Below are 13425 nucleotides of genomic sequence, written 5' to 3' on the forward strand. Positions count from 1 at the left end.
GGAGATTGCCAAAAGGAAAACTCTGAGACCTTTAAAATTTGCTTTTGATCTTCATTGAGATTCCAGGAGATACTACATTGATGGGCTGCTCTTTGCAAAAGAAAATGTAATAACAAGTATATTAGCAGCAATTAAAAATTCTAAGAGATAATTGAGAATGGAAATTGCTAGATACCAAAATCAGTAAGTTAGAAACTAAACCTTACAAAATGCACTGTAAAACCTGTCTGAGCTATCATGTTAGCAAAGATTTAGAAAACTAGGTATGCAAAAGAAATGGCATTTTCTGCCTTGTAAGCTTATACCACCTTTTAAAGTGCAAGTTAGCAATATCAATTCAAATTCAGAAGATTCTGGATTTGGACCCAGATCTTCCACATCTAGAACTCAATCCTGAGCAAAGAGACGGACTCCAGAATATTTGTTGTAGCATTCTCTTATAAACTTGGAAAGAGACCAAACATCAATAAATAAAGAAATGAATAACTAATGTGTCTATAAATTTTATTTATTTTTAATTTTGCAACAGTTAAAAGAATGAGATACTATCAGAATAATGTCAGAGGTTGTTTAGTGAATGAAATAATTTTGTGTAATAACAGATTTTCTAATTTTAATATTTCTAAGAAGAAAGTACACTTCAAATAGTTGACAGAATGAGAGTTTGACAAGTGTTATTTTCTGGCTTAGGTGCATCTACTGTGATTAGGATTGTGGGCAACTGTGCATATTTTCACGAAGACTTATTTAAGATAACAAACTGGGCCCTTTATGTTCATCAATAAAATAAATTTCAAATAAATAATAAATACTTATTAGCCATAAATATAATCCAACACAGGAAATTTTACAACTGTGTAGCTTGCTTAGAAAACAAACAGTAAAAATAATAGCTTATTGACAAATCTGGGACATTTAGAAAGAAGTAAGTTCATTGAAGATAAAGCAAATGTAAACATGAGGTTGATGAGGGGAGGTGATTAGGCAATCATTAATAAGTTTCAAAAGGATTTAATACTTACATGTATGAATACATGCATTTGCTTCAAAACAGGGAGAAATATTAATTTGAAAAAAAAAAATGAAGGTACTTACCAGAAAGCCAAGAGAATGAAGAGCACCCCTGGATAGAGCAACTAAGGGTAAAAAAAAGACAGAACCTGGCTGCAATGTGGCTCAGTGGTAGAGCGCCGGCCTCACATATGATTTGATCCTCAGCACCACATAAAAATAAGTAAATAAAGACTGTATCCATCTACAACTAAAAAATATTTAAAAAAAAAACAAGGGACTGTTTTCATTTTAAGACTTTAGAACCCTTTGATTTTACTAATCCATGTTCATGTATTTCTTTAGTAAAAACAAATTTTCCTAATAAAAATGCACTAATTCATGAAAGCTGGCCTTCTGTTATTTCTTGTACACCTCACTTAAAATTTCAAGGAAACTTTGACTGCAATATATCTCCATGGTCAGCTTAAAAATGTAGAAAGGAACACATAAGGAATTAGCCGTGGGTCACACAGAAACCCAGAGAACAGTTTTAGGTGTCAGGATTTCTGCATGGTGCCTGCTTTGTTCATCTTTCATAGAGAATCAAGTCTCACTTTTTCCTGGTTGATTTATGGAGTAGCACTATACTAAAATATAAAAAATATGGCAAAAATGTAAATAATAAGACATATATTCTAACACTCAGATTAGAACGTTTTGTTTCTATGAACTCGTAATTGTTAACACCTACTTTCTTACAAGCACTGTTTCTCAAAATTTTCCCCACATCACCTGCATTAAGGACAGGACCCAAAATCTGCCTTTCAAACAATTACCCCTGATTCAGAATCCTGCTCAAATTTATGAAGCACTGATTTAGAACTTTTGCACCCTGCCTAAGGGAAGAAAAAAAAATGATGTTTTCTATCCCTAGTTCTAAGAGAAGGAAAACATGCAAAGTGTAATAAGTTAACATGTAGAGATGGGAGAAGATAAAAGTAAAATAATGATTAGATTTACATGTTTCTGATCTATTAAAAACTAAGGACTTTTTAAATATATAGTAAAAAAATGCATATGGAAGTATTTCGTATTAGCAAGTAAGAGACGTAGTAAGCAACCTCAGTGATAGATGTCTCAACAAAATATATTTGTTAATTGTTAATAAACAAAAAATTGCAAAGCACATGACCTAATTAGCTAAGATAACTTTGTGAGGGAAATGTTGGCCAACTGCTGAAAGGATTTAGAAAAATAATTACCTCTGAAAGATTGAACCCTGTGATTAAGGATGTTCTGGCTATGGAGAAGAAGAAATGCATAATTAAATGAGTACCTGGAATAGAATTAGAAATTCTAGTGAAAGCATATTAGTACTCACAGAGGAGATAAAGGCTATAACCAATCTATATGAAGTTGGGCTATTTATGTGGAAAGGAAAATTACATTAGTGATCATTTTTAATGATATGTCCCAGCCTTTTCTGTCCCTCAGGAGACCTCATGTGTACCAAAATGTTCTCAGACAATACATTGACATTTCTCTTAAACCACATTCTTTCTGGAACTAAACAGAGAAAATCACATCAATATGGGATACTTGGAATAATTTTATAGTCAATAATCAAGGTACATAAAAACTAAATTATTGGAAGGTAAATTTGAGGTGCTTTCTAATTCTGTGCCCCATGAGTCACAGGACACACACTCAGGACAAGCCCTAACAGGATGGAATTTAGTCTATTAGACCTGCCAGTGCTGTAACTCAGGAAAAACTGGAGGAAAACCAAATTGGGATTCTGAATGAAACTGCCCTTTTTCAGCCACTGGTCATGGTCCTCTTCTAAGGGAAGAAGACTTGGTTTCATGGCAAGACAAAGGCTTAGAGCTGCCTAGCACTGCCCAAAGCTGCCAGCTGTCTTTACTCTTGACAGGTGAATTAGCAAAACCTGAACTACATACTATTTTTCCACCAACATTTTGTTATGAACTGTTTTAATTACACAGAAAAGTTGAAAGAATGGTACAGTAAGCACCCATCTATCTACTACCTAGATTCTATTTTTAATACTTGCTATCTCTGCTCCCACATATTTAGCCAGCTGCCCGTCTTGCATTTTGCTGTATTTCAAAGTAATACTTCATGTTTCATTCTTCAGTTTGCACATCATTAACTACACCTCAGTATTTGTTTATTTGTTTGGTAAAATTTGTTTAGTGAAATACAGATCTTAAGCATAGCATTCTACTTGGGTTTTTTTGTGTGGAGGAGGGGGGGAGGGGAGGATTGAACTCAGTGGCACTCAACCACTGAGCCATATCCCCAACCCTATATTATATTTTACTTTGAGACAGGGTCTAACTGAGTTGCTTAGTGCCTCACTGTTGCTGATAGTGGCTTTGAACCTGGAATCCTCCTGCTTCAGCTTCCCAAACTGCTGGGATTACAAGTGTGTGCTGCCACACTGGTGCATTCTATATTTGACCACTGTAACCCAAACTTCTCTCTGTCACTCCAAAAAACTCCTTCATATCCTTTCCCAGTCAGTCGCCATCCCCGACACCAGAGTCAATCACTATTCTGGCTTTTGTGTCATTATAGATTAGTTTTGTGTATTCCTGAACTTCACATGAATAGAATCATACAGTATGTACTCTTTTGATCTATCTCATTTCACTCACCATAATTTATTTGTTTTAGCCAGGTAGTATGTATCAGTAATTAGTTCCTTTTTATTACTGAGTAGTATTAAAAGATAAACTAAGGCATATTAAATATCATAGAGTTTGAACAAACAGCAATTCATGAATCAGGCATCTCCAAACCAAAAGTGGTTCAGGACTCTGCCACCAGGGAAATGCAAGGCTTTCTATAGGATGAACTCAGAAGCAAGGCAAAGAAAATAATTGCTGGGTTGCAAGTATATCATCATCTTATTTAGTCTATCCCATTGGGAAATCCATGCTTATAGAACAATAATTCAGTTGGCAGCTTTTGGTTGGTTGAACTTAATTTCACTTTTTAAATTAAAAATAGAGAGATTTATAATAAATAGCCCAAGTTATGTTTACTTTATGTTTGCAAATCAAGCAATCAAGGTTGTCTCCATGGTTTAACTGGTTTTGTACGCTTAGAGAATTCAGAGACTTGGTCTCCATTTTACTGAGTTTTAATATGGTGCTCCATTGAATGAATGCACCAGTTTGTTTATCCATTCTCTTCTAGATGAACACAGGGATTCTTGTAAGAGGGGATTTGAGCGTGGCCTTGACAGGTCTAAAGAGGTGGTAATTGAAAATCAGGATGAAGGTAAACATATGCTTCAGGCAAAGGGAGAGCCATGGAGAAACCTCATCTCTAGATTCCAAGACAGCAAAGTCCCTTAACAAGGCAGGAGAAAGGTGTCTTCAGGCCCTCTCCCACAAGTCTCAAGTCCCTGCTCTGTTCTTTCACTTTTTCAAAAGCACATCTAGTTCAGGTGTGTATTTTCTCACTTGGGACTGTTGGAGTAACCTACATTGGTGATTTTTCAATGTCTGATCTCCCTCCCTATCAATCTATCATAAACGTGGTCACAAATGCTGTCTGAACTGTACCTTGATGATATCAATGTCTCACCCAAATGGTCCTCACCTCACTAAGGCCAAACTCCACCTTGACCTTAAGGACATTCTGCAGATGACATTGACCAACCTTTGTGCACTTACTGCTTACCATTTGCCCTCCCTACCTATTATATATTACCTCAGCTCTTCAAAATTCCCCAGATAGACCCAAACTTTGCCACTCTTGTGCCCTTCCTAATGCTATTCTTCCTGTCTATAATTCCTCCTTTATGTCCTCCAGTCTAAATCCTACCAATTCCTCAAAATCTGACCCAAATTCCAAATTGTACCTCTTTCACCAAGTCTTCCTTCTTATCTCCCAGTACTGTTATGGCTTACAACTGTTATTCTCATTTCCTCTCCTTTAGTAATTAGGAACTTTGCACCTGAAGGTCCCAGAAAACTCAACTGATAGTAAAACAAATTGAGATTTTTCTTACTCTATGCTTCTTTTTTACTCTATGCTTCTTTTCTTACTCTAGGTTTCCTTCAAGGGGGCTACTACTGGTCCAGAGATCAAATCCATGTTCACAGGGAGAAGAAGAGAGAAAGGGAACAATGTCAGGCATATGTTTCCGTTTTATTCAGAAATCAAAACTTGCCCCAAATCTTACTTCTCCCAGCAGACTCTCCTCCTACATTTCAGTGGCCAGACTGTGGAGCATGGCCACTCCTAGCTGCAAAGCAAGCTAAGAATGTGGGACACAGGGTTGCAGTGACTGACTCAGAGTCAGTCTAAACTCTAGATGCACATTTGGGATTCTTTAATGTCAGGCCTTACCCGCTACACAGAGTCTAAATTAGCCAGTCCTGATGCAGCATCTGGGAGTGATACAGCCTCCCCACACTACAAAATCAGTAATCTCTCTTAGCAAGGAGGATGGAATGAGAATACAACTAACAGTATTTACTGTATCCTACATAGCTGCCCTGCCAGCTATGTAGGAAACAGTAAATACTGTTTATATATGCCATATATATTATATATATATAATATATATATTATTTTTAGTTATAGATGGACAAGAATGCCTCTATTTTATTTATTTATTTTTTATGCAGTGCTGAGGATTGAATCCACTGCCTCACATGTGCTAGGCAAGCTCTCTACCACTGAGCTAAAGCCCCAGCCCAAACTTCAAGTTTTAAACAATCAATTTACAAATGAACTATTTTTTTGGCGGGGGACTTCAGTAGGAAACAATGCTCAGCTCTTTTTTTTTTATTAAATTACATATTTATTGTAATCTGTTTTATATGACAGCAGAATATTACACATATAGAGCACAATTTTTCAAGTCATTGGTTGTGCACAAAGTATTTTCACACCATTTTATTAGGGTAATGATGTCTAACTCATTCCACTGTCTTTCCTATCCACGTGTCCCCTCCCTTCCCCTCCCTCCCCTTTGCCCTATCTAAAGTTCCTCCATTCCTCCCATGCTCCCCCTCTTCCATTGTCATTATGAGTCAGCATCCTCATATCAAAGAAAACATTCGGCCTTTGGTTTTGGGGGATTGGCTTACTTCACTTAGCATTATATTATCCAACAAATGCCATGATTTTATTCTCTTTTAATGCTGAGTAATATTCCATTGTGTATATATACCAAAGTTTCCCTATCCATTCATCTACTGAAGGGCATCTAGGTTGGTTCCATAGTTTAGCTATTGTGAATTGTGCTGCTATAAACATTGATGTAGCTGTGTCCCTGTAGTATGCTGTTTTTAAGTCCTTTGGGTATAGACTGAGGAGTAGGATAGCTGGTGAAATGGTGATTCCATACCAAGTTTTCCATACTGCTTTCCAGATTGGCTGCACCAATTTGCAGTTCCACCAGCAGTTTATGAGTGTGTTCGTGTGTTGGTTATATTCTATGAGCAGGAGACCATACTAACTTATCCATTATTCACTGTGTACTGGGTGGCTATGTGCCCTTAGTGTAGGCCAAATACCTATAGGGTAAATACCTTCCCATACCTCTAGCCATCCTGTATCTTCCTAGGTTACCACTGAGTCCACTTTCTACTCTGATAAAAAAAAAATCAGACCTTCTGACACATGAATACTCATAACATACTAATCCGGTGCTTGAGAAAAAATTCCTGGTCAAAATCTAGAGCTGAAATGTCATATTTAATGTCTATCATATATCCAAGCTCCTGATAATAAATTCTATATGGCACCCACATTTGGAGTTGATTTGGCATTTCATTAATTAGTTACATTGCTATAAATTGCATTCCCAATCAATAAATTAAGCAAGCTCGATGTACACCTTCTCTGCTGTATGTTAAAAGTGAAAAACTGTGCTATCCCCCCATTGTGTTGCTTAAGGACTCAGTAGCTGTCTTAGAAAATGGACCCCTAATCTCAATGACTTAACACAATAGCCATTTATTTATTACTCACATGAACTTCAATACAGGTGTCGATCAATAAGTATCTCTTCAGCTGGTGATTCAGGGATCCAGGCTCCCTCCAGCTGTGGCTTCTTTCTTCACCAATGGTTTCCAGGGTTGTTGCCAAATTGAAAGGAGAATGGAGGACCCTGTGTGGAAAGTTGGGCAGGGAGAACTGGCTGAGAAATGGCACGCACCACTTTTGCTTACATTCCATTAGTCCAAACTTTGTCACATAACCTCACCAGTTGCAAGGAAACTGGGAAATAAAGCCTAGCTATGGGCCAGGAGAAAGAGGAAACAGGTTTGGTGAACAGGTAGCCAAGTTCTGCCACACATAAACAAAAATAGAAATCTACCATGCTTACAGCTTGACTCCTGCTTCCTTCATTTTTCAATTTTTGAGACTTTGTTCTGGGATTAAGAGATTTAGATGGGTGGATTAGAAATGCATCTTGCTTCTAATGAAGGTCCTCCAGGTGTTTGAAAACAGAAGTCTCAAACAAGTTAACGTTAACTGTTCTTTAATGGTTGTGAGAAACATAAGCAGAATTCAGGCTTTAGGGAAGAACTGTGTATTTTAGGAAAGTGATTCACTCATGGGCAGAGACTAGATATTGAATTATTTCTCTTATAAAAAATGAAACAAGTATTCCATTCTTGATACTTGAAAATAATTTTATCATAGGGAGCCTTTATTTTTAAAAGACATAAATTGGGCTTGGATTCTAGTTCTGTGTTACCTATATTTCCTTTGTCTATGTCATTATATTTAGTAAAATATAAATATATTTCTTCATGTGTGAGGTATATTCTTGTTTTACTTTTTGTCTAGAATACGAAGCCTCTCCTTGTCCAAGAGTCCATTAGTAATAGAGATTTCTCCACCTTCTGTCCCCAAAACTTACTCAAATAAATAGAGCTATTAACTGTCAAAAAATAATGTCTAAACTGGATCTGGTGTCGCACTCCTATAATCCCTGCTACTCAGTAGAGTGAAGCAGGAAGATGGAAAGTTTGAGGCCATCCTGGGCAATTTAGTGAGACTTTGTCTCAGAATAAAAAATAAAAAAGGCTATATCTGTAGCTCAGTAGTTGAGCTCCCCTTGGGTTCCATCCTCAGTACATCCCCCACCCCACAAATGTCTAGATTCAATTAAAATCCCCAGAGGTATTTTTGTGGGAACTGACAAAATAATTCAAATTTATGTGGCACTGCAAAGAACCTAGAATAGGCAAGACAATGTGAAGAAGAACAAATTTTGAGAACACATACCATAAGATTTCAAGATTTACTATAAAGTTAGAATCATCAAGGCCATGTTGTTTCAAGGACAAAGTGATCAGTGTAACCAGAGTCTATGTACAGGTCCAAACATATACAGTTACGTGACATGAGACAAAACACCACTGCAATCCAAAGGCAGAAACATGGATTTTTCAATAGTCCTGGTGCAGGGAGATATTTCTATTTAAAAAAGAAAAATACTTGAGTGGTTGGGATTGTGGCTCAGCGGTAGAGTACTTGCTTGCCTAGCACATGTGAGCTACTGGGTTTGATTATCAGCACCACATATTAATAAAAAATTAAATAAAATAAAGGTATTGAGCCAATCTACAACTAAAAAAAAATTTAAAAACTTGACCCCTATGTCACACTACATACAAAAATTAATTTAAGGTAGATCACAGGCCTACATATATAAGGTAGAATAATAAAATTTCTAAAAGAAAGTGTTGGAACAAGTCTTCCTGATTTAGGGAAGCATTTTGTGTGTGTGTGTGTGTGTGTGTGTGTTGTGTGTGTGTGTGTGTGTGTGTGTGATGCTGGGAATTGAACTCAGGACCTTATAATTCTAGGCAAGTGCTCTATCATTGGGCCACACCCTTAGCTCAGAATCAAATATTTATAAACAGGAAACAAAAAACATAGCAACTAAAAAAAGAAAAAAGACAAATTATATTTCACTAAAATATAAAATATTTGTTCATCAGAAGATCAGAGATACAATTAAGATCGTAAAAAGAAAGTTCTAGATTGAGACAATAGCTTCAGTGCTTATATTTGATAAAGTTCACAGATATCCAGGAAACATGCAGAAGTCCTCACAAATCCATTTTTAAAACGACAACCCAAGTTTAAAAAAAAATGAGCAAAAAATTAACAGGCACCTCACAAAAAAGATATCCAATTGGCTAATAAACTTATGAGAAGATGCTCTGCATCATTAATTATAAGAGAAATACAAATTAAAACCACAATGACATATACACCCATCGAAAGGGCTAGAATTTAAAAGATGACAAATCCAAGAATTTTGAGATTATAGAAATATTAAAACTCTCTTTTTTTGTGGTTAATACAACCATTTTAGAAAACTATTTGACATTAACTACTAAAATTACCATCTGCTTCCCAATGACTCAGCAACTTGTCTTACCTTGTCCTCCTCTGAGGTTTATCACCAAAGAGAAAAGAGTGTCTACTGAATGAATCACGTGTGCAGGGAGTGTCCCTAATTCAAAACTGGAAAGAGCCCAACTAGCCACCCACAGGGAACAGATACACATAATATGCTCTATTCCTACAATGTACTAACAGACCACTAGAAATTAATCCAGTGTGATAGAAGTCAGAATAATGATTATATGTATGTGTAGTGGTGGGGGGTTTGTGTTGACTGGGAAGGGGTATCATAGAAACTTTTGGAGTGCTGTTTTATGTCTTCATCGGAGTAGTGGTTACAGGGTGCATATATAAGTGCATCTAATTGTGTATTTTAAGGTTATTACACTTTCCATAGATCACTACCAATGTTATACCACAATAAAAACATTTTAAAAACAAACATACACAAATCTGAAGTTTGACTCTGAATTTTCATTAATTGAATAGCCCTGTTCTCTTCCCCTAAATGCAACCTCTTTCTTGGCTTCTAATATCATGTATTAATGTAGTGTATTCATGAGCTTTATACAAATGGAAATTTTATAGTATTAATTCTTCTGTTTCTGTTACTAAACATATTTGGGGGGGTGGATACCAGGGATTGAACTCAGGGGCACTCAACCACTGAGCCACATCCCCAGCCCTTTTTTTGCATTTTATTTAGATAGAGGGTCTCACTGAGGTGCTTAATGCCTCACCATTGCTGAGGCTGGCTTTGAACTCATGATCCTCCTGCCTCAGCCTCCCAAGCTGCTGGGGTTACAGGCATGTGCCACTATGCTAAGCTAAGCTTTTCAGTCTTATAGTGCAGTTTCTCTTGTTTCTAGTGATGTTGAGCCACTTATCATATGTTTAAAGGTCTTTTTCTGTGATAACTGTTTAAGTAATATCTTATGCCCACTTGTGCTCCTTTTCTTTATTTTTTATTACTTTTTTAATATATTGTGGAAACTGAAACTTTAAAAAAACTGTCTCTCCTGCCAAAACCACAGTCATATGTATTGTCATAGTATTGCCTGTGAATTATTCTGTATTTATTACAGAAGAAACAATGACTTTCCCTGGGTTCTTTTCCACTGAAAGACTAAAATACAGAGATTTTTGTCTGTCACAATTTTTTTTTCAGTGCTGAAGACTGAACCCAGGACCTCCCACATAGGCAAGGGCTCTGTCATTGAGCAACTCCCCAGTTCACATTTTGTCCTTCACTTTCATTCCGAAATGTACATACCTTGACAGATGTACAAGATCTCTGTTACACCCTGTTGGCGTGTCCTGTATCTATCTATGGTGTTTGACCAACTCTATTTCATATTACTGCCAGCCCCGGAGCTCACATTCTTTAAACATGTGTATTCCCCCGTCCTCAGGGAGCCTTTCTCCATCTCTCTATATTCATGGGGACTTCACACATGACCTACCTCTTCTTCCACAAATGCCTTCATCCCTCTTCACCTATGCAGTGAGCTGGGCCCCCTCCCAACTGCTTCCTTCTTGCTTCCTCTCCAAGGCAGTGGGGCTCTGGGGTCCTCTGTGTCCTTCACCTCCTCTCTGTGCGACATCAGTCTCTGCTTCTTAAAGTCTTCCATTTCAGCTGATCAGTCTATCCATGCCTAAAATCCTTTCTAGAATGATGCTTCTTAATGCATTGCCTGTGTCCACAATGGAGATAGCCAAGTAAATTATAGGGCAGAGCAATGAGAGTTCCAGACTGGACCAGAACCCCGTGGAACACAAGAAAGACCATTCATGACTGAACTTTCCCCAGAACCTGTAACCCTACAACTATTACACACATGTGCACACACACACGCCTCCGGAACTTTGAAACTATTTTATCTTAAACCTCAGCCAGACAAATTCTTGTCTAACACCATGAATCTTTGTCAGAAAATAATGATTTTATTCAGTCCCTGTCAAAGCACACACCTAAGTGGCAGGATGGGAGTGAGTAGCTAGTTTAGGGATGTCGGTTTTGCCTTTCTATTTCAGTGAGTGAGCCTCCCTTAACTATCCCCACGTCCTCACCCCTGCACCTAGGGGTGCCCCCCATACACCCCGCCATGGATCCTTTCACTCTCAAACCCACTTTCTCTTGCCCCAGTCTCAGATGCCTCTGCATTCTGACAGCTCCACACCTATATTCCAGCTCAGCATCCTCCACTGAGCATGGGCCTACCATCCAGCTGCAGAACCACAGCATCTCTGCCAATTCTGGACACACCTCAGATACCACCTGTCCAAATGGGAGTTCTCACCTCCCTGCCTCTTTCTTTCCTAATCTCCTTCTCTGGGGTTCAACAACCCTCTCTTCCCCAGTCTCTCAAGCCAGAAACCTGGGAGTCATCTTCTTATTCTTTCTTTTCCTCACTTCCACAATTAAAAAGTTCTAAAACCTGGCTGGGGCTGCTCCCCTCCTCTCCCTCCCCACTGTGGCCCCATTATTTCAGGTCCCCATCTTCTCTCCTTGATGTTGTTACAGTTCTCTCTTGACTGCCACCACTTCTGGTATTGCCCTTCTTCTTGCTCTGTCCCTCAGTGTTCTTTTTCTAAAAAGAAAAATCGGAGATTATTCAGATTGACTATTGAGATTAATTCACCTCTCTGAAATTATTTCGTGACTCCCCATGGAACACAGGATAAATTGAAACTGCTTAGCAAGAAGTTCAAGATTCTACAGGATAATTTGGCTTCTACTACTTTTCTAGCTACATTTTTCACATATTCCTCCTTAAACTTTATGTTCCAGCAATTCTAGCAGGTTTACATTTTTTGGAGTTAACCGTAATCTCTCCAATTTCCAAGGGTTGCATGTCGTTTTCTTTGCTTGTTCTATGCATAGTTCTATGCATAGTTCTTCTTCCACTACTTAAGCATCAAAAAACTCTTCCTCATGCTTCAAGATCAGCTTAGATGTTGTCTACTCTGGAAATCCTTTCTCAAACTTCCTCAGCCAAAGTGACTGTCCCATTTCTAAATCTTATACTCTTCCTGTTAACTTTCTCACCAAAGCCATTTGCTTAAATGTTGGTACTTTAAATAAATTTTGAGTCCTTGAGTTCAGAAAGCATGTCTTATTTATCTTTGGATGTCTAGTGTGTTTATGATTTGCAGTGAATATTGAATAGATCCTTAATGAATGAAATAATGATTGAAGAGATCTTAACATTGGATCTGTGGGTACAAGGTGGGCTCTGTTTTTACAGACATGAGCTCACTTAATTCTGGACTATTGATTCCATTTTGCAGATATGGATCAATTTTATTCACCCTTGTATCCCTATTGCTGAACATAGTACCAGAAAGTAGAAACTCAACAAATACCTGCTTCTTAAATTGGGCTGCCAGAGTGAAGTATCATAGATTGAGTGGCTTAAACAACAGAAATTTGTTTCACACAGTTCTGGAGTCTAGAAATTTGAGATCAGGGTGCCAGCATGGGCAAGTTGTGGAGAGGGCCCTTTCCTTGTTTGTAGATAGGTGGCCACCTACTTCCTATGTCCTCATAAAGTGGAGAGATAGCAAGCTCCATTCATCACCTCCTCTTCTAAGGATGCGGATTCCATCACAGGGCCCCACCTTCATGACTTCATCTAAAACTAATTACTTCTGTAAGACCAAACACCATCACATTAAGGGTCAGGTCTTCAACATATAAATTTGGGAGTCGGGGAGGAACATAAACATTCAGTCCATAGCATTGATATTTGAGTGCATGAATGATAACTCTATGGGCTAGGGAAGGTATTACCATCATGTACCATTGAAGAAATGGGGTCTAGGAAAGGTTAAAACTTGTCCTTAATCACAAGCTAAGAAAGCCAAGGCTTGGCGTGCCTGCCCTGTCACATGGCATTCAGAGAGAGAAGCAGGATGCTTCTCTGGACCAGGCAGTTCATTGACTGGGGAGAAGCTTCATTCCACAAGCAGCTGTTGGGCTATTATAGGGCCTGACTTAAGAAGATGCACTGGGAC

The sequence above is a fragment of the Ictidomys tridecemlineatus genome, chromosome 2 (assembly GCF_052094955.1).
Source record: "Ictidomys tridecemlineatus isolate mIctTri1 chromosome 2, mIctTri1.hap1, whole genome shotgun sequence".
Lineage (NCBI taxonomy): Eukaryota > Metazoa > Chordata > Mammalia > Rodentia > Sciuridae > Ictidomys > Ictidomys tridecemlineatus.